The sequence below is a fragment of the Crinia signifera genome, chromosome 5 (genome assembly GCF_055691185.1).
Source record: "Crinia signifera chromosome 5, ASM5569118v1, whole genome shotgun sequence".
Lineage (NCBI taxonomy): Eukaryota > Metazoa > Chordata > Amphibia > Anura > Myobatrachidae > Crinia > Crinia signifera.
The window spans coordinates 306,278,259-306,278,921 of record NC_139221.1 but is presented as its reverse complement, the minus strand read 5'-3'; positions in this window follow the sequence as shown (position 1 = coordinate 306,278,921).

Genomic DNA, 663 nt, shown 5'->3' with positions numbered 1-663 from the left:
ACAAACATGACGTAAAAAGCGACTGTGTATTTAAGTTGTGATGCCCTGAGACAGTCCAGCCAGAGCAGCCTGGGGGCCCCACGCCCAGATGCCAACCCCAAATTTCCTGAAACTATATACAAATAAATAGGACTTACTTGGAATTATGCCTCTGTCTCAGTGCAGTCCATGCTGGTTCCCTGCTTAAAAACATAGAGGGTGGTGGGGGAGGGGTGCCAATCTAGATGATGCATTCTCAACCCTCAGGTGTGTATTTCCATACAGATACATAGTAGGGAAAAGTGGCTCTAAATTGCACACCCTCAGTAATGAAAGGTGCCATCTGCTGAGAATAAAATGGTTTACACAGAGAGAGAAGGTGCAAATGCACTATGCGATCATTACATTTTTTCACACACTCTCTACCTCCAAACATACAGTAGGGACCCTCATACTTATAGTTTTACCACTTTACTATCACTATTCTTTATTGTGATGCCCTGGGGGCATACCTCCCAACATGACCCTCACCAGGAGGGACACAATGTTCAACACAGGTGATGGCAATCATACATTAAGAGGAAAGTCCAGAAGCAGAGTAGTTTGTCCCTCCTGGCAGGGGTCATGTTGGAAAGTATGCCTGGGGGGGGGTCCTTAGCTGGATCATGTTTCAGGGTTCCCAGG